Source organism: Rattus norvegicus, chromosome 11 (genome assembly GCF_021556685.1).
Source record: "Rattus norvegicus strain SHRSP/BbbUtx chromosome 11, alternate assembly SHRSP_T2T, whole genome shotgun sequence".
Lineage (NCBI taxonomy): Eukaryota > Metazoa > Chordata > Mammalia > Rodentia > Muridae > Rattus > Rattus norvegicus.
In genome coordinates, this window is record NC_141544.1 from 68,679,564 (window position 1) to 68,700,674 (window position 21,111).

The 21,111-nt window shown below is 42.3% G+C and overlaps 1 protein-coding gene and 1 long non-coding RNA gene across 29 annotated transcripts in view; one reads left to right on the plus strand and one right to left on the minus strand.

Annotated features, from left to right (window-relative positions):
* Positions 1-21,111, plus strand: part of Phldb2 (pleckstrin homology-like domain, family B, member 2) — a 219,834-nt gene that overhangs the window by 108,989 nt on the left and 89,734 nt on the right. For 7 of the 28 annotated variants that reach the window (XM_087576898.1, XM_087576900.1, XM_087576917.1 and 4 more), the window contains exon 1: positions 14,180-14,330. The gene's annotated coding sequence lies outside the window, so the exon portion shown is untranslated. 28 annotated transcript variants of the gene reach the window in all.
* LOC102552450 (uncharacterized) lies at positions 8,972-15,083 on the minus strand. The gene is made up of 2 exons (XR_015633080.1): positions 13,136-15,083; positions 8,972-12,495 (listed from the first exon to the last, which is right to left on the minus strand). It is a non-coding gene; the product is annotated as an uncharacterized LOC102552450 (long non-coding RNA).

Sequence of the window (21,111 nt, forward strand, 5' to 3'; positions counted from 1 at the left end):
CCTGAAGTAACCAAGTGTATTTCCATATCCTTGGTCTCATGTTACACTGAGGATTCTTAATTTATTCTGTCTCAAACCTAAAGGGTTGGAAGGAACCATTGAAGAGTATATTTTCACTATAGATAGCCAATATATATAATTACCCCACAGATATATTATGTTTTTGTCATATCTGAGTAAACACGTGTGGATATATAAGGGTGAGTTAGATTCCAACCCTCAAAAGCTAGAATTTTGTGAAGAGGAAAGAAAACTAATAAAATAACTAAAACTTTTACTTAATGATATTGAGGTTAGAAGCTTCGTTTATTAGGGAATTACCATGCCAGTGTTTGGCTGCCTGTACCTCCTGAGACTCGACATCCAACCATAAACCTGAGCTTCAAAAAATGAATAACTGGGCCTTCAAGATGATTTAGTCAGTAAAGGCATCTGCTGAGAAGCCTGAAGACTTGAGTTTCATCTGTAGGACCTACATGATAGGAGAAAACCAATGCCCCTAAGTGATCCTCTGACATTCACACTTACATATGTGTGTTCGTGTCCCACAGTGCATGTCCCCAGGCCAGATGAGGTTCCATTGCTCCTTCACTCCTGAGGTTACCCTAGCTATCTCAAGAAGTTGGAGTTAAAGTAACAAATGGTCCATGAAGCGAGTGAGACAGAGAGGAGTACTGCTGATACTTAGGAAGTCACGATGAGAAGTGTAGCTTGGTGATAGAATGCTTGCCTTTATGTAAAAGACTCTGCCCCCAATGGTGCTAAACAAACCAACAAATGCTAGTAAGTGGAAGAAGTGATATGGTTCAACAATAGATTATTACAGAGGGTTAGGAAGAATGAAGACGAAAGGCATTTTCCAGATCGAGAAGTTGGGTGGCTGGATATGTGGCTGATCTATTAATTGCAGAACACAATAACGAAAGAGGACTGGAGAGGTCGTGGGGGTTGGTGATAGTGCTCTCTCTCTCTCTCTCTCTCTCTCTCTCTCTCTCTCTCTCTCTCTCTCTCTCTGTGTGTGTGTGTGTGTGTGTGTGGTCCAATATGCTTATGTGTAGCTTCTATGTTAGTATACAGTGCATGGCCCCCACATTTCTCCATCTGTGTCCCGAGCATCCTTTTTTCCTGTCCTGAGGACTGTGAGATTTGAGTGGAAACAAAGGGATTGATAACTCCAATAGACCGCAGTGCTCAATCATTTGCAAAGTCACTGAGCAGGTTGCAAGAAATGCTAATGACCCATGAACGCTACAACTTTCTTCTAAGAAGTTAATTGTCAGTGAATTATTTGTCCTGGGTAATGTTGCACTTCATGAACATGGGCCCTCAGAACTGCCTTGTAAGGAATTTTCCACATGGATGGACACTTTGATAACTTTTGGATGTGGGACCAAAGTAGCTTTCTGTAGGAAAGAAACTCAAAACCACCTAAGGACTTGTGTTGGTGGTTCATTAGTACCCAATGGACTTAGAGAGTGATACTCTGTATGTGACTTTTCCTCCAGCACTTCAGCTGTGGGTGGGGAGGGGGACAACAACCCTTATCTAGAATTTGTTTTTTAGAGAAAATAGATCCCCAGAAAACTCTCTTCTTAATCCTGATGTAGAAAAAAAATGTACCCTTTAGACAGATTCATATATGCTTCATAAGTAGTCAATTCATTTTAATTTCTGTAACTTTTCCTCTTGTGCATTGTTGGGTTGTAAATGCTAATTCCAATGTTAGCAATGAAGATGTATTTTATTTCTATATTAATGTTAACATTTTGGAGGTAATTCCAGTTGGCTTTCTTTAGTTTGAGGGTATTTTGTTTTGTGATACAGGTTCTCACTTTGTTGCCTAGGTTGACTTGGAACTCATGATTTCCTTCCTCAGTCTCTTACATGAATGGGGCAGGAGGAGGGCAGTTTACAGTTTTGTATCATCATTCCAGACTTTCTAGAAATTCTGTCACTCTTGGAAGAATAATACTGATACCTAAGGAATCAATCTCTGAAAGTTAGAAGTAGGAGACTGTCACTACAAATGGCTTTAGTTCATTTATGATGTGTGTGTGTGTGTGTGTGTGTGTGTGTGTGTGTGTGTTCTCATTTGAACATAGTAATGTATTTCTATCATCTTCTTTAGACATACTTGTGGGTTACAGAAACTCCTGTTCTTGAGAACAGTTGGAAATTCAAATAAACATAAGAACATGACAGCAGTCACACACACTATTGTGGGTATCAGAATTAGTTCTTTAATCCATTGATACTCACTCACTGAGCACTAAAACTTGATATCTATTCAGAGTTAGGGGACATTATCATGACAGTTTGAATGGCTGGCTTTTCCAGTTCCTTGAGAGAAACAATGAAAGCATCCTTGTAAAGTAGGACATTTGAAAATGGTCAAGCAAGCAGCCCTGAGTCTCTGGGGACACAGTAGGGTGTATCACTAAATTTCCAGTCCAACTGTGTTAGAGTTTTTATTACTCTTAAGAGACACCATGGCCACAGCAACTCTTATAAAGTCAAACCTTTTGTGGCTGTCTTACAGTTCAGAGGTTTAGTCCATTATCATCATGGTAGAAAACATGGTGGAATGCAGCAGAAACAGTGTTGAAGAGGTACACCTGGTTCAGCAGGCAGCAGGAAGACAGAGCCACTGGATCTGGATTGAGCATTTGAAACTGAAAAGCTCACCCCCAGTGGCACACTTACTCTAGCAAGACCACACTTACTCCAACAAGGCCACACTTCCCAATAGTGCCACTCTCTATGGACCTACAGTAGCCATTTTCACTCAAACCGCCACACTCACACTTGATCCAACATCATAGCTATTTCCTGCTCATTTCTATAAGATCTTTTTAAGATCTCTGACTGTAGAGTTAGTATAACAGGAGAAAAATAAGATGGCTGTGAGGAGTAGAGAGATCCCAGTGCCCAAACTGGACATCTGAGAATGTTCGGTTGAGCATCCTTGATGAGGGATACTTCTAGATTAACACAGGAAATAACATCTCCAGGGCTTGACTGGAGCATCAGTTTTGTAGCTGGAATTCATCTTTCTCTTACATCCTCTCCCTGTATAATGAGGCTCTACTTCCTACAGTCACTGCTTCTTCCTGTGTTTGTCAGGCAAGGAAAAACTTAGACCAACTTAGAAGCGATATAATTTAAATAGTGTTAGGTATGAAGTCTGAAATTCAAGTCTATGTCTCCCAACCCCCACAACCAAATCTGATCTTATCTTCTTAGATCTTACCTTCTTTTCTCCTCCTCGTATTCTTTCGTCTCTATAGGCTGTCATTTACCATATCCCAAAACTCCCTGGAACCTACTGTCTTCTTGTATTGCTCACACCATTCTCTCTGTCTAGAAAGCCCCCCTTCCTGTATTATGAAGGTCAAATATGCTATGTTCTTTGAAGAATTCATTGACCACAGAAACACTATTTATACTCATCTGTGTTGTGGCTGAGAAGCTATGTATACCACTCTGTTATAGCTTTATGCTGGCCAGTAAAATCCCCAAGGAGAGGTATGTCATTATCCGCACATCTGTGTACACTGAAGAGAACAGAGAGGTGCTTTGTAAAGTTGACTTTGTTTTGACATTTTTTTATGTTCTGAACCCTGATCCCTCTTCCGAGCTATCAGAAGTCTCTAGTGTATTAAATATATTATTACAGATGAACTTGAAACCCTGGTGTGAGATAACTGGATGGATGGTGAAATTCAGATAGAAGGAAGAATAAAGACCACAGAGAGAAGAGAGAACCTGTGTGTCCTGTCATATCAAGGAACACAGAGCTGTTATTTTCTATAATAAAAAGATAACCGAGAAAAATGCAACTTTTGTTTTAAGCCCTCCATGCATGAAAAGTGATTATAACTGGAAAAGTAAGCCAGAATAAATGCAGCTGGAATACATTAATCAGTCACACACACACACACACACACACACACACACACACACACACACACACACACACACACCACAGGCTGTCAAATGCAGAGAGAGAATCCTTTTCCTGCCTGACTACAGCATAAGTTCACAGAAAAAAAAATGTGAAACAGACACAAAAACATTTGATACTCAAATTTATCAGTTTAAATGTATTTAGAGCCTTCTGTTACTTATAAGACACATCTTGTGATAGCTTACACATAAAATGTCACTTTGGGAATAATTAGCTAATGGACCAAAGAGATAAAAATGAAGCATTTGGCTTTCTGTGCTCCTGGGAGGTTAAACTGACCTCTAATTTATTTTTAGTTCATTTTCTTATGTTAACCTAAGTAACTAATAGGTTGTTTGTAGTGTATCTATTTAAGTATGTATTTGAGAACATAAAGTTAAAATCTATGCATCTGATAAAGTTATTGGAATAAAAAGACAGCAAAGACAGAAACTAACGAAGAATTAAAAAATCTTTATTATTGTTATATAATAATTTGATAGAGGTTCGCCTACGGGCTTCCTGAAAAACAGGATATGAAAAAAAACATGGATTTACATAGTTCTCTTTAACAGTGACTACAATTCCATGTGAAAATTAATGACAGCTTTTCTAAGAAATGAAAGTACATATATATTTTTTTAAGAGAGAGAATGATTGTCAGGTCACTGAGTTCTATAAGGAATACATGACATGGCATTCAGCTTACCTAAGATAGTGTTCATTGTGATGATCAGTTCTACAGAAGGGCAGGGTGGTTTGCAACTTTTCTTTTGAGTGCTCTCTTTTTGCTATCTATCATCTGTGAGAGAAAACCTGGTATGGACATAATTATCTTAGTTTATAATATGAGTTCTTCAGAGTAGCAATTCAATTCTTCCTGAAGGTAAACAATTGATTCCAATTGCATAGCCAGTAGTAAGTTGTGGTTTAAACCTAGGTTTGCCTGCCTCCAAGTCAACCGTGTCTCTACAGCACTCTGAAAAGGACGGCTTCCTGATTCTTTAGATAGTTGTGGTATCACAAAGAACAGCAGTGCAAACAGTTTGCTGCAAGTGTTGGAGACTGGTTAAGGGCTATAAAGATTTGGTAGTTCTCACTGCAGGGAAAGGAAGAGGTATGCTAATGCAAAATAAATAACTCCAAGCATTTCAAAATGGCTTATATATCTGTAGTACCTACATAGGAAGTATCAGTAATGGATCATGAATTAGCAGACAGTCTGAACTACGTGAGATTATGTTAATAACAATAGCAACAACAACAACAATAATATAAATTCCAAATAGACTAAGCCATGTATAATTCCATTCTTCTTTGATATTTATTTTTGAGAATTTCATACAATATATTTTGATTATAGTCTTTCCCTTCCCTCAATTCCTTCTAGATCCTTCCTTAAAAGATCCAAAACGAAAACAAAAAATTTGCAAAAGTAATCAAGTTGGATCTGTGTTGGCCAAATCCTCCTGAATATGGGGCCTGTCTTAGACATTGAAGAAAATGACCTTTACCCACTCAGAAGCTATCAATTGCAAATAACTCCTTGACTAAGGGTAGGAAATTGTGCCTACTCCATTTTCTCCCTGATGGGATTTTATCTGGCTTGAACTTGTGTGGGTCTTGTGTGTGTTATCTCATGTGCTGTCTGTGAGTTCATATGTATGTCAGCTCTGTTGTGTTTGGAAGACACCATTTATAGGGTCCACCCACCACCTCTAGCTCTTACAATCTATTTATGACCGAGTGCTCCAAAGTCTCTCACTCTCTTAACATTGCTTAGTTGTGGATCTTTTTGTGAACTATCATCTTCTGTGTGAATGAGGTTCTCTGTGGAGAATAAAGTGGTGCCCTGATTTATAAGCAGCATGTCATTAAGAGTCATTTTAATGCTATGTTCACTTAGCACAAAAATAGTAGTAGGCTTCCTCTTAGGTCCATGACCTGTCTAGCCTCAGATTCTTGGCCTCATTAACTGTGACAGATATGGTTTCCATCTCATGAATTAGGCCTTAAATCCAATCAAAAAGTCATAACATTTGTACCACTCTTCCAAGAGTGAGCATATCTTACATAGTTCTCTTTAACAATGGTTACAGTTCCCATGTGGAATAGACTTTTTAAGAAAGGAAAAGTGGACATATCTTCCAGACAAGATCCTATGTTAGCACACAGGGTTTGTAGCCGGGTGAAATTGATGTTTTCTTTTATCCCCCAGTACCATGTATATATAGCATCTTCCAGCTCTAGTAGGGGTGATGCTTCTAGTAGAGCTCCAGCTCAAATTCTCCATGTTCTATGTTCTCCATATGTGGTGTCTTCAGCAATAGGGTCTAACCCTCAGGGTGTGAGGATTAGCCAAGAGCATTAACCATATGCTTTGATGTTTGGCAGGGGAATCTATGGACCATAAGTCAAAAGGATGTAGCTGGGGGTATTTCTTGATGTATTTTATGATGTCTAGTTGGCGTATTGTCTTCCCTGTTACATGGTAGCTACACTCAAACTCCCTTTCTATATATATTTTAGAAGGCCTTTACAGTAGGAAGCCTTTCAAAAAACCTTTAGTATTAGTTATTTTCCCAATTCCCTCCTCTACCTTTCCCTCTCATTACCCACTTCATTTATTTTCTCCTTTATCCCTTTGTAACTTTAAAATTTTTTTTATTATATATTTCTTTACTTACATTTCAAAGGTTATTCTCCTTCCTGGTTTCCTGTCCATAAACTCCCATTCCCTCTCCTCCCCCTCCTCCATATGGGTATTCCCCCTATACATCCTCCTTATTGCCCTCCCCCATATTCCCCTGCACTGGGGGTCCAACTTTGGCAAGACCAAGGGCCTTCCCTTCCACTGGTGCCCCAACAAGGCTATTCTCTGCTACATATGCAGTTGGAGCCCTGGGTCAGTCCATGTATAATCTTTCAGTAGTGATTTAGTCCCTGGAAGCTCTGGTTGGTTGGCATTGTTGTTTTTATGGGGGTCACAAGCTCCTTCAACTCTTTCAATACTTCCTCTAATTCCCTGCAAGGGGGTCCTATTCTCAGTTCGGTGGTTTGCGGCTAGCATTGACCTCTGTATTGGACATGCTCTGGATGTGTCTGTCAGAGGAGATCTATATCCAGTCCCTTTCTGCATGCATTTTTTGGCTCCATCAATCTTACCTAGTTTTGGTGGCTGTATATATATATATATATATATATATATATATATATATATATATATATATATATATATATATATATATGGGCCACATGTGTGTCAGGTTCTGAATGGCCATTCCTTGAGTCGCTGCTCTAAACTTTGCTTCCATATCCCCTCCTATGAATATTTCCCCCCTTTTAAGAAGAAGTGGGAGCATCTGCATTTTGGTCATCCTTCTTGAGCTTCCTGTGGTCTGTAGATTGCATCTTGGGTAATTTGAGCTTTTTGGTTAATATCCACTTATCAATGAGTGCATACAAAGTATGTTTTCCTGTGATTGAGTAACCTCACTCAGGATGATATGAAGTTACATGGGTAACCATCCTGAGTGAGGTTACCCTTGTAACTTTATATTCTATTTCCCCTCTTTGGAAGACCCACTTCTCCCCTCTGATCCCTCCTTAGCTACATAACTCCTGTGGATATTCTAAATAAAACATAACACATGTAAAGCATAAAAGCTAACCTGTACACAGAAGATACTTATCTTTTTGGGTCTAGGTTATCTCACTTAGGATGATGATTTCTAGCTCTGTCCATTTACCCACAAATTTCATAATTTCATTTTCCTTAACATCCAAGTAATTCTATTGTATAATGGAATGCCATGCTCATTACCCATACAACAGTTGGTGTACATACAGGCTGTTTCCAAATACTGGCTGTTAGGAACAGCACATCAATGAACATAGACAAGCAAGTTTTTCTTTAGTAGAGTCCTTTGTGTATATGCCCAAGAGTGGAATAGTTGGATCTATAATATATTGATTTTCAGCTTTTTGAGGAACCTCCCCACTGACTTTTATAGTGACTGTACCTGTTTGTATCCCCATAAGGAATGAATAAGTGTTGTTCTTCCCCTGTCTCCTCAGCAACATGTGCTATCATCTGTTTTATTGATCTTGGCCATTGTGACTGGGGTAAGATAAAATTTTATCATTTTAACTTGTGTTTCCCTGATGGCTAAGGATATTCAACATTTTTTTAAAAGTTTTCCTCACCCATTTATGTATCATCTTTTGAAAGTTCTCTGTATAGATTTGTAGCCCATTTTTAGGTTGGGTTGTTTGTTTTCTTGATGTTCAGTTCATTTGCTTATTTGTTTGGTCCTTACTTCTTTGTATATTCTACATACTAACCCTCTGTCAGATGGAGAGTTGGTATTATTTTTTCCATTCTGTAGGCTATCTCTTTCCTTAAATGATGGCATCCTTTGCTATACACAAGCATTTCAGCTTCATGAGGTCCCATCTATTAATTATTGATTTTAATATCTTGTGCTATCAGGATCCTGTTAAACAATCCTTTTGTGTATAAATGAGTTTGAGCATATTTCCTCCCTTCTATTCTACCTGATTCACACTATCAAGTCTTAGGTTGAGGACGTTGGTCCATTTGTAGTTGATTTCCCTGTAGGGTGATAGATTGAATCTATTTATATTCTTCCACATACAGATATCTGGTTGGACCAGCACTATTTGTTGAAGATGCACTTCTGTAATGTATTTTTTCTTTCTGGTTTCTTTATCAAAAATCAGGTGTCCATGAGTGTGAGGACTTATGTCCAGGTCTTCAATTCTCTTTCGTTAATCAATGTCTGTATTTATACCAATACCATGCACTCTTTATTGCTATAGTTTTGTGAATAGCTTAAAATCAGAATGATACCTCCAGCTGTTCTTTTATTGTCAGAATTATTTTAGCTGGTGTGTGTGTGTGTGTGTGTGTGTGTGTGTGTGTGTGTGTGTGTGTGTGTACGTGAACATGCATATGTATAATAAAACCTTTCTTTTCTTCCCTTAAGAAGTTGAAAAACACAGTCAAATAAGAGAAAGTTTTATTAAAATCAGTTCTATGCCAGAGAGATAAAGCACAAAGGAAGGCATGTTACTGTGCCATTTGCAGCACAAGACCCTAAATAGATGACTAGGAATGGCAGAGACTAGGAGGTACAGCTCCGATTCATGATTAAAGAGGGAGTTTTACTTAAAAGAACCCAGAATTGGGTTAGGGAGGTGGCTCCATTGATGAAGTAAGTGCTTGCCTGGCCTGCACAAGGCCCTGGGTTCATTCCCCAGCACCTCATAAAGTAAGCAGAATGGCAACTCCCATCCCAGCATGCAGAAGATAGACGGTCAGAAGTTCAAGACCTGTCGCAGTTACACAGTCAGCCTGAGTTGTTTAAAATAAATAAGTAAATTGAAATAAATAGGACCCAGGAAATAAAAAGTAAAAGGGAAGAGCTTAGGTCTTTCTATCATTTAGTCTCTGTTTATAAACCATCATAACTATATATAGATTTGGTACTACTGCTAGTGGGACTTATTTGTTGAGTGAGACCCTCCATCCACCCTGTGTTAAGACCTTAAAGATCTGATTTTAACATTCAGTTTGCTTGAACCTTGGTGTGGATCCTTTCTGGCTTCAAGCTGTCCTGATATTTACAGAATGGAGGGAAATTCACATTGACTCATCAAGAGAAGCTCTGCTGTATTTCATAACTTTAAAAATCACATTAAGTGAGTACTTTCTGGTGGCTTCTTTCCCTATCTCCCCAGCCCCAGCGTGTGATTCACATAAATGTGAATCAAGTGACCCCCTGGCCTTTGAGGAATGTAGCTATCATCAGAGACAGCAGGACAGTGGACATTAGATTTTGTCTACTGATTAGGAATTAGTCACTCTGCAGACATTCCTCTGATAGTATTCATACTGGAGAAGAGGTGGGGTACAGTGGCATCTAGGGTGTGAGCACTCTACACCCCTCCTGACTGCACTCGAGACTGTACTAACTGAAAAGCGAATTTGATATCTTTGTGCCGCCTTTTCTCCCTTGCAATTCTAGCACTGTAGCACAATTAAACTTCTGAATACCGTAACGCATTTAGAAGAATGATCCACACAGTAAATGCCATTTTTAATAAGTATCTGTGATGTTTTAGTTGGGCATGAATATCAGTAACTTAAATATTGCCTACTTATGTATATTGTGGTAGCAGACATATTCCTTAGAGAATAATTATCTAGGTTAAGTATATTGGTTACCATGTTTCAGTTAGAAAAAAATCTGTAAGCACTAGGTCAACGCCATCATTCATCCATACATGTGAACTCGTGTCAGGCAACATTCTAGGTGTTTTAGGGATATGGCATGGAGGGGGAGATAAACAGCTGTCTGTCTAGAACTCCCATTCTAGTGAGGCTATGCAGATGCTAATATAATTTAGGAGTGCACTTTGTGATTTCTACACTTTATATCAAAATATCTGGAGTATTATCTAAAGGCCTTTTCACTGGAGGATGGGTCACCATCTTACCATACTGTTAAGAGGAGATGGAAATTTTAAGATTAAAGCAAAACCCTAAGCCCAAAATGCTAGGGCATACATCTGAAGGCAGAGGCAGTCGGATCTCTGAGTTCAGATCCGCTTGGTCTACAAGGCAAGTCCTAGGCCAGTCAGCAAGATGGTGATACAATGTCCTAATGTTTAAAAAACAAAAAAACTAAAACAAAAACAAAAAGAAAGCAAGTGAGCCAGGCATGGTAGTGTGGACCTCTGAGTCTAGCACTAGGGCGGTAGAGGAAGGCAGATTGCTGTGAGTCTGAGGCCAGCCTGGGCTAGAGAACAATTTCCAGGAGAGCCAGAGCTACACAGAGAAGCTGTCTCTTGAAAAAAACAGAAATAAAAACAAAACAAACAAACATACAAATAAAAAAATGGAAGCTAGAGGCCACCGAAGAACTAGTACTATCAGTCCTAGCTCCACCCTCTTGTTCCCTAGGAGGGCATAAGCAGTCCTTGTCTTCTACATGGCTGCCTGCTGCCTTATCACAGACCCAAGGCAGCCGAGCCAGTCAACTGTTGGCTGAAACCTCCTAGACCTGTGGGCTCAAAATCCCTTTTCTTTTGATGAGTTTACCTCAGATATTTGTTACAGTGATGGGAAGATGACTAGCACAGAATACAGATTACAATTATAAACTAAACAAAACTTAGGGATGGCGAGTTCGTCTTAAACGGTTAGCAGAATGTTCCAGGAAGTGGTTAAATTTGAGCCAAGGACGTGAGGGGCCAAGCTATACAGATGCATGGAGTGGGGAAGGACAGGGAGCCATGGACAGAGAGGGAGCATGCTCTGAAGTCCTGAGGCAAAAAAAAAAAAAAAAAAAAAAAGTGCTTCTGGAAGTCTAATGCAGAGATGTTGAGGAGAGTGAGAGATAATAAGAGATATTGAGGGCATCAAGAATTGAGTGAGAGAGGCAGGAGGCACTGAGAGAGAAGCCCAGCTCAGTAATGTAATTGGCAGCAGAGGGAGAGATTTTAAGGAATAGGTGTTTGAAATGGTAAATACAATGTCAGTAGGCATCCATTTGGGCAGCTGCCAGGGGTCTGGGATTCAGGAGGAGTGAGTTGGGCTGGGGCAAAGGTTGTGGAGTGTCAACCCAGGATGGGACTTTGTGTGGCTAGAGAAACAGCACTAATGGAAGCAGTAGAATGGAAATAAGTTCAAAGTCTGAACTCTGGATTGTCAGTGCTTAGGCCAAAAGAAAGAAGGAGAGAAAAAGAAGTTACCAATCAGCTGGTAACTGCGACTGAGGAGTGCGACACAGTCACTGCTCCCAGTGCTGAGAAAATGGTGATCGGACTTGCTAATGCTGAGCCCCATGGCCAGCTCTGTACTCTGACCTCATCCCCCGACTGCTGCCCCCACAAGCTCAAGGCCACTCCCCAAATGTATTATATTTCCTGGGGATACCCATGCTACTCTCCTCTTTACCCACTCTTTGGGCCTGTGGATTGTAGTTTGATTATCCATTATATAACAGCCAGTACCCATTTATCTATAAGTGAATCCATCTTTATCCCTCTGGGGTTGAGTTTTTTCACTCAAGATGATAGTTTTTCTTAGTAGCATCTATTTGCCTGCAAATTTTATGGTGTTGTTAAAAAAAATCAACTGAGTAATATTCCATTGTATTAATGTACCACATTTTCTTTATCCATCCTTTGGCTGAGGGACATCTCCGTTGTTACCAGTTTCTGGCTATTATGAATAAAGCCACAATGAGCATCGTTGAGCAACTGACTTTGTCTAGGGTGGATGGTCCTTTGGAGATATGCTCAAAAGTGGTAGAGCTGGATCTTGAAGTAGAATGATTCCCAGTCTTCTGAGGAACCACCATATTGATGTCCACAGTCAGCCCTGGGTGCTTTGAGTCAGTCTTTACTACATAGCTCAGGCTGGTCCTAACTGGTTCCGAGGACCAAGCTTGCACACAACTCTTGTTCGTGCTGCATCATCTGGTCAAGAGCTGGAATTATTGTCAACCGTACCACCATACCTGGGAAGAAGCAATCTTTCAGTTGCATAATCTAAGCTCAGGGGAAATACAGTAAAAGCAACTCCTGACCAGAGTAAATGGGAAGGCAGAGAGTTGAGAAGGCAGAGAGTAGAGACAGTTTTTGGTAACAATTGTTGACAGGTGTGTTGCTACAGTTAAAAGGTTAAGTGAATGGAAACGCAAGTGGTTGGGGAGTGTCTTTACTTTCAATGAGATGGGATGAATTATTTTAAGTTGATGAAGATGAGGGAAATGGACCGTATGCAAGTCATGTGAATTTATTAATGTGGGTAAATCCTACTAGGGTGGTGGATGGAGAATGCTCTAAAACACAAAGCATCCTTATAGGAATGGCTTTCATAAAAATTGGAAGACAAACTTTTGGGGCTGGAGAGGTTGTTTGGCAGCTTAGAGCTGTATTGCTTTTGAAGGGGATCCGAGTGTGGCTGTCAAAACCCATGTTGAATGGCTCATGGCCATTTCTGCCTTCCCTTCTTACATGGATTCACGTGCACATACATGCCTGCGCGCGCACGCACACACACACACACACACACACACACACACACACACACACACAGGAATAAATAATAAAAGGCATTTAATTTTAAAAGTCAGACTTTTAAAATTTTAAAAGTACCTGCACTGCTACCTCTGTTGCTATGCTATCACAGCCTTGAAGACATCCTTGGTTGTAGCTAAAACAATTTGCCGGAGCTGTATTGTTATTAAAGAGCTTGCCAGTCCTTGAGCTTTCTGTGTGTTGCACGTTGCGAGTTCCTCCAGGGTTGTCTTGACTTAGTCCCACTGGGTCAAAACTTTGCAGAGAGCCACATTTGCCTGTGTCTAGACAGATTAGCTGCCCAGGGAAGCAATGCTGAAAAAAGTTCACGTTAATATTGTTTCCACTGGTTATGTTAAATGTGTTGGAAAATGCAGAACCGTTTATGAGACATCACTCTGAGGCAATCAGTATCACGGAGTTTTAAATCTGCCTGACTCCAGCCCTGACCCCGGGGCGGTTCCATTGCCACTTGGCAAAGCTGCTTTCCTGACGCATAGGTAAACCTGCCCTGGGGACAACAGTCTATGGGGAAGGTGCGGTCACCTGGAGTTTCTTACAGCAGACACTTCATCATTGTGGAGGAAATCACACTCCGGGGACGTGAGTTTTCCCGTCCCATTTCCACCTTGTTAAAAAAAAAAAGGCAACAAGAAAGGTTTCTACTACATTGCTGAGTCCGGTGATGTGACAAGTGGCCAGGCCACTCTAACTGCGGAAAAAGCAGCAGCAACTTAGCAGCCTAGAAGCCTAGGCTGCCTAGGCTCAGGGACTTCCTAGCTGGAACTCCAAGGATCCGTTGCGGTGCATTGAAACTCCGGCTGGGACTAGGAGGGAGCTTCGAGGAGTCCACTACCGCGGCCCGAGGGGCGCTGCTGAGTGTGACACAGAGCAACCAGGGTGCCTGCTTTCTTTGGCCATCTGCATTCGGCCGCGCTGTTGCCACAGGTGAGTAGTGGGCTACAGAGCGCCTGGAGGAGCCGGCCTGCGTTGCCTTTGCGCACCCTGGTGGCTCCTTGGGGACACAGCCTCCCCCTCAGCTGAGTTGGTAGCCGCCGGTCTCTCTGCGGAGGTCGGGGGCGGAGAGGAGGCGGTGGCCGCCCCCACCGGGAGGGGCGCCGGGAATGAGCGGTGTGCGGCCGCACCGTCTGGCTGCTTCGCTGCGGCGGCGGCGGTGGCGGGGACCGGACTAGGACCCAGAGAGGGAGGGCGGGGGCAAGAGGCAGGCCCAAGGGCAGCGGAGAGACTTGCAGTTCCAGAGAAAGATGAGCTGGTGAGTAGGCGCCCTGAGCGCAGATTTTCTTTTGCTTCCCTTGCAGGCTGAAGGGACAAAAGCCCGGGCAGGGGTCGGCAGCGCCCAAACCTTACAGTCCTAGAGTGCTCTGTCGTCCATTGTGCATAGCGATGTGGGGTGGAGGGATTGTGGGGAAGGGGTCCTGTAGGGGTGACGTTTCCACGGTGATTGGGTCGAAAAGGCAAGATTTAATTAAGGGTCCCGAAGGGAACTTTGGCGGAAACTCTGGATTATTGCTTAGACAGAGATCTGGATCGCGGGGAATGAGAAGGTCCACAGCTGGATCTTGAGGAGTACAGGACTCAAGAGACGACCTTTCTGAAATAGGCTCTAGTTGTACTTTGTTTCTAGAATGAGACCGCACCGTGAGCCTCCGGATCGAGATTCCCTCCAGGAGCCCGTGATTGTGATTTAGCTCTGGTTTCCCTATCATCTCACATCGATGGCGTGATGGTCTCTTCCTCTGTAGTGATAGCAACTGCGAGTCCCGTAGCATTTCGACCCTCTGCTTCAGCAGCTCCCTGTCCTGTAGAAGCGTTGCTCTGTGCGCTCAGTAACTTCACCCTAGCCAGCAGCCCTTGAAACTGGGAGGACTTAGCGAACTCCCGCCACCGGCAGGAAATTAAAAGGCTGACTGACCGGCTGTCCCTTCCCGGGTTGGGGTTTCCTGTTTGAAAGAGCTTTCTAAGTCCAACCTCCTTCCAGAGGCTCCTCTTATACCTTTCCCACTTCAAAGAGGAAAGATTCCCGCAGCCTTTTATGAGGACCGGCTAGGACTGGAAATCCTTTGGTCCGGCCCAGCCCTCTTCCCTAGAAGTCTTCCTTTTGTGGTATGTCAAGAGTTCTAGGATGTACAGCTCGTCTCATAGCCTCGAAGCTGTGAGGGTAAATCCAGTAGAGACTTAAAATGTGGAGTCCGTTAGTGTAAATGTTTTGCCAGCCGCCTTTCCCTCCAGTATGTGAACATGCAAACTACAGATGTAAATGTTCAGCTATGACACTTGTTCTAAGCTTCCAGTTTGGGCTTAACTTGTGTGTTTGAAATTTTTTTCCCCTCTGGGCTTCAAACGACCGAATTTAGATGGACGGTTCCAAATATGGTTCACAGTTTCTTAGGGTTAAACTTTTGCCCTCGGAGCACTTGAATTCTTAGTTCCTGGTAGGCTAGCAACAGACTCATTGGATTTGGGGTAAATAAACCTTTAGAATAGTCCACTTTTTTTTTTTTCTTTTAACAGGCGGTGCCATTGGGTTAAGTCGCGTAAATACTCGTTTGAATAAAGAGCTAAGGTTCCTTGAAAACTAACAGTTGTGTCTTTCCCGGGGTTCCCTTTTCCTATCTTGGACTTAGTGGTTTAAAAGGTTTTAACTGAATTTTTTTTTCCTGATAAATTCATTGTAGAGTTTAAACATTGTGTGTCATTAAGAAATTCTGCAGTCTCCAAACATTGACAGAGGTCTTTAAAAGCCAGGAGAGATTTTTTTTTTTTTTTCTGTTTAGCTTAGTGTAGCTTTTACCCTTGAAACAGGGGAGTTTGCAAATCCTAGCTCTCCAACAAATGGCAAAGGGAGATGTTTGGTTAAGAGCAGTCATTAGGGAAGGCGATTTCCAGGCTTCAGTCTGCTTCCCCCACAGCTGGCAGCTGCTCCTCTTTTGGGGTGAGAAAGGACTGCAGGGATATCTATCTGCTGGATCCCTGCATGGGGCAAGCAAGAAAAGCTAGATAAGAAAGTAGGCGAAGATGTGACACATCTCTTCAACCACTCTTGCCAAAGTTGACCACTTTCTCTGGCATCTTCAGGACAGGGAAGAAAAGCCAAGGTTGATTTGATCGAGTTTGACTGAACTGCTTTGCTCGACTTTCTTCAGTGTTGGTGGCTCTAAGCATGGTGGGTAGTGGAACATAATGGAGAATTCGATTCAGAGTCTTTATTAGTTTTGCACAGTTGTTTAAAGCAGTTGGGGGTTTGTGGTTATGGTAACTTACCTTACAGGATGCTACATTTCAGCCATTGGCAGAGAAGTATTACCACAAGTGATAGGGAAGGACAGGAACTTTGTACATTTTCCAAGAATACCTGAGCTTTATAAATTGTCACTAAATCACTCTGTGCTTAATTACTAGATGTGGGAATGCCATCCATTTGAAGCAGAAACACCTTCTGAGTGATGTGCTTTGTCTCAAAGCCCCGAAATGTGTTTTGGCAGTAGTTCTCAGGAAGAAGAGGTGGCCTCCAGGCTGAAGGGAATCTTGGTACAGTCTTTTGGTTATCAAGCTGAGGGTAGGAAAGTGCCATCAGCATCCATGGAATAGGGATCTGGGATGCTGTTAAAGATTGTGCAGTGTCTAGAACACACAGAGGACTATCTGTCTCAAGCCCTGTTCTACAGCATTTCCCCCAGGTCAGCCAGATGTTAGTCAATTGGGGTTCTTAATTTAGATTGTCACAAATTTACTTAACTCCTTTTGCTCACACAGACCATATCCCACAAGGCTTTGCATCTGTCCTCAGTACTAGGAGTCTTAATATCCTATAAGGATGAAGGAAGTTGTTAGGTTTTCTTTATGCTTTTGATTTAGCTTACAACAGAGTTTGAGCACAGGGGAGCCTTGGAGATCACTAATTCAGTTCTGGGTTCACAGATGATAAGCTGAGGGGTTAAAGACTGGCAAGTCCTTGGAAGAGTTAGGGGCAGACACAGTTCTTGCTATAGCCTGGGACTAGAGAATTTCAGAATTGATATTTAGGGAAGCCAGCTTTAAAAACAAACAACAACAGACTAAAAAACAAAACAAACAAACAAAAAACGGGACTTGACCCTTCTTGGGAGTTTCAGCAATAGCATTCCCCAATTTGAAAATAATCTCCTGGCTGGGGGCAGTGATGTAAGTAAGCCTTGGTGACCGCGGAGCATATGTCTGGGTGTGTGTGACCTGTGACACCACTTCTGAGGCCTGCTCCATCCTGTCCATGTCCAAGTGAGCAACAGATGGTCCCACAGACATAGCAGATGCCGCCTTTGAATGCAGGTACAAAACAGAGCATCTGAGGTCTTCTTCCTTCACTCTCTCACTGTGCCTTAGGATCAGAGCACATGAATGGGCACAGTTACCTCAGACAGAAGGGAAAGGGAGGAACCTTCTGGTTATGGAGGGGGAAGATCCCTGGCAGCTGCAGAGGAAGGGTGTGGGGGGGGGGAGACCAATAAACCGATGAGGATGTATATAGAGTACATTCAATTGTGTCAGGCTGAAAGGTGAACACAATTCAAGCATGACTATCTGGGGCACGTTAGACAAGATAACTCTGGGGGTAAAAGAAGCCGTAGACAGCTTACCAGGCTGGGATGTAGCTCAGTTGGCAAAATACTTGCCTCACATGCATGATGATGCCCTAGATTTGGTTCACAGAATCACAAAAGAGGCAGGATTGGTGGTCTCTATCTACAGTTTTATCAGGTGATATAAACTGGGGGACCAGGAGTTCAAGGTCATAGTTGACGGTATAGCAAGCTTAAAACTAGCATGGGCTGCATCAGACCCATTTCAAATAAAAAACCAAAACAACTAAGGACTTCTTAACAGCTTGGTAGGTCCCCCACCTGTAATCTCAGGATTAAATAGGCTGAGGTAGGAGGATTGCTATGAGTTCAAGGCCAGCTTGGCTAATGTCTTAGTCAGTGTTCCATTGCTGTGAAAAGACACCACAACTATGACAGCTCTTATAAATGAAAACATTCACTTGGGGCTTACCTACAGTTTCAGGGGATTAGTTCAGTTTCATCATGTCTGGAAGCTGATGGGCATGGCACTGCAGCAGTATCTGAGAGCTATAAATCCTCATCCACAGGCAGAACACACACAGACACACAGACACAGACACACAGACACACATACATGCATACACACATACACAGCCACAGCCACATACACATACATACATACACACAGACACACACACATACACAGACACAAACACATACACATACATACATACACACAGACACACACACATACACATACATACATACACACAGACACACACACATACACATACATACACACAGACACACAGAGAGAGACAAACAGAAAGATAAACACAGAGACTCACACAGGCACAGACAGACAAGAAGACAGAGAGACAAGAGACAAAGACTTGCCTTTATCTCAAAGCCCAACCCCAGCTACACCATTCCTCCCACAAGGCCACATCTTTCAACAGTTCATCAACTGGGGTCTAATATATGAATCTAGGGGGCCATTTTCCTTCAAACCATTGGAGTTATATAGCGAGTACTATGATCCGTCAGAGCTGCACATGGTGAGACTCTCCAAAAACCAAATTCTCCTATCTGAGACCACTGCTGTCAAGCCTAACACATGGCTTGGTAGTGACAGAACAGAACACATTTCCTGACTTCTGTTCCATGACATCCTGCACAAAGTTATCATTAATTTAATTTCATATTAGTGAATGGCTCCATTTCTAGAGAGGATTGCCCCAATGTTTTTTTTTTTCTTTCATCTCTTATCGTTGATCCTTTGCTAGCGTTTGGCTTCAGGAAAATGGCTCATTCTGTAGCCTAGGCTGCCCTGGAGCCTACTCAAACTCTCTGTGATACTTGTGCCTTGGTGTCCTGGAGTACTGAGATCACAGGCATGAACCACACTGCCTATCCTTGGTGAGCTTTTGAGTATCAGAAACATTGTGTCTGTGTGGCTGTTTTAGTTACAGATGTTAGCACAGCTAGTTTACTTTACTAGAGTTGGACATTAGGCAGGTGTTATAGATTCCTGGATGACCTACCTGGTCCTCAAATCTTGGAGGTTTGGTTGCTAGAAGAAAGATTTTTGGGGTGCCTTTCCTGGGAGGAAATCAGAGCTCCATAGATTAAGGTCTGATGTTGGCAACTAGCCAAGAGATGCCTTTCAAAGGGAAGGGAGCACATGGAAACCTTTAGGATCATGACTTTGGAAGGACTGACTGTCAGGGGGAGATCTGCCCCCTGCAGACTCTTCCCTGGAGGGGTAGCAACCCTCTCTTTCTCACCTTCTGCCTGCTCACTCTTGTTGCCACCATAACTATCTGCCACAGTGTCCTGCCACAATGTACTTCAGTAAATACAGCAAGAAAGTCATGGTTGAAAATATTTCCTAGGATTTGAAGAACGCGTCTTTTGTCTTTTGAAAAATAAGTAAAGCTATGAGTCAGGTTTTTTAAAACCCTCCAGCATAAAACTTACCAAGCAAGAATTTGTGTTTGACTCATACAGAAAGTTCGAGGGGCTAATTTGTAAAATGGATGCACCTATGAGGTTTAGGGATGCTTCTTAGACGTCACCGAAGAGCGGCTTTGTGTAGTAGCTACTTTAAAGGCAAGACCTTTAAAGCATTTTGGCTATCAGTGTCAGGGAAAAGAAAGCCAAGAGTAAAAAAGTCATCGCATAGAGGTGTGAGAACACCAGAGACTGCAGAAGCTTGCCGGGAAGACCCGGATAAATAACATGAGGTAGCAGGCCAAGTTATACAGATAGTTTTAATACATGGAAGAACCATTTCTTTAATGTGCACGATTGATTTTATTAGACAAGGTATGTTTCCTTATTTCGGAAAACGAGAGGAAGAGAAGGCTCGCACACTCTGGTATTAAGCATCATTAACTTAAACTGGGTCAGCGTTTTCTAAACTGCAGCTCAGCAGGTCAGTGCGTGCTGCTGTTTTACCACCTTAGAATGATTGTTCGCTCCATGTTGGTGACTTCTCCAGATTGGCAGTGTGACTGAGGAATCAGCATATCAAATAATGAGAAGGGGGCGTTACTGAGTTCTCTAAGATGTGTTCCTTGACCCTCTGCACTGGTGAATTCCGGATCAGGTACAAGTGGTGTAAGCCGACTCCTGCATTCTTCTGACCAAATCAGACCCGGGGTGAACAGTCAAGAGGTATTCCACAAGGCCTGGAAAGAGATGTCTGGCTGCCGCACTGTTTGCATCACTGCTGAAGTATGCTTTCAAAAGCAACTGAAGATGTATTAAGGAAATTGCAGGACATAGGAATGTAGATGAAATGTTTCTTGTATACGCTGCTGAATCAGCGGGTATGAAATACTGCATTAAAAGTGCGACCAGACCTTTTCTCACTGTGTTTGGCGGAGATTGTTCATCGTGACCTTGGCATGCCTTGGGGGGCAATGTCAGTGAAAGCTTTGCCCAATTAGGTAGCTGTTATCTTATCACTAAAACATGCTTATGTTCTGTGGTCATTTCCATTTCCTGTATTATGTAACAGGCACTGCTGGGTTAGTTTCTTTGGGGCACCAGGAACGTCTAATTCACTCTCAGCACTTCAAACATTGGCAAACCACTGCTTCAACCAGGTGGGGATAGATGAAGTGACTCACTCCGTGTGTCATCCCTCTTAGTTGGTGGACACCGAAGGAGAACCAGCCTCCTGACGGGTGTCCTTGGCAAGCTGTCTAGTGTTCTTTATACTGGATTAGCCATTATAATAAAAAATAACATCTGAACATAGCCATTTCCTTTACTAGGTCTTCTGGAGAGAGTTATTTAAGAACAAAACAAAGAACAACAAAACCGGAAAAAAAAAAAACCCCAAAACATCGACATTGAGAATGGCCTTCAGAGATGGCCCAGCAGTTAAGAACACTTGATGCTTTCCAGACAACCGAGTGCCCATATCCAAATACCTAGATCAATTATTTCACATATGCCCAAACTCCAGCTCCATGGGTGACTCTG